This window comes from Penaeus monodon, chromosome 30, assembly GCF_015228065.2.
Source record: "Penaeus monodon isolate SGIC_2016 chromosome 30, NSTDA_Pmon_1, whole genome shotgun sequence".
Classification (NCBI taxonomy): Eukaryota; Metazoa; Arthropoda; class Malacostraca; order Decapoda; family Penaeidae; genus Penaeus; species Penaeus monodon.
Window position 1 is genome coordinate 13,969,933 of NC_051415.1, and position 244 is coordinate 13,970,176.

A 244-nucleotide genomic window follows, 5' to 3' on the forward strand; every position below is an offset into this window, starting at 1 on the left:
TACATCAAACCAACTGCCCCTTATCCAAACACACCACAAAGGACTACATTACTGGAATTAATGAGAAAGAATACAGAAAGACAAACTACATGACAAAGATTTATTACACAATTTACAAAGAGGGTTAATTGTAATCTAATTACACTGCCTACACAGTTTGTAAGTCCACGAAAAAAAGAAAAAAAATCTTAGGAAATAATTAGGAACAAAAATATGCCATACAGCATATTCTTACACAAATACA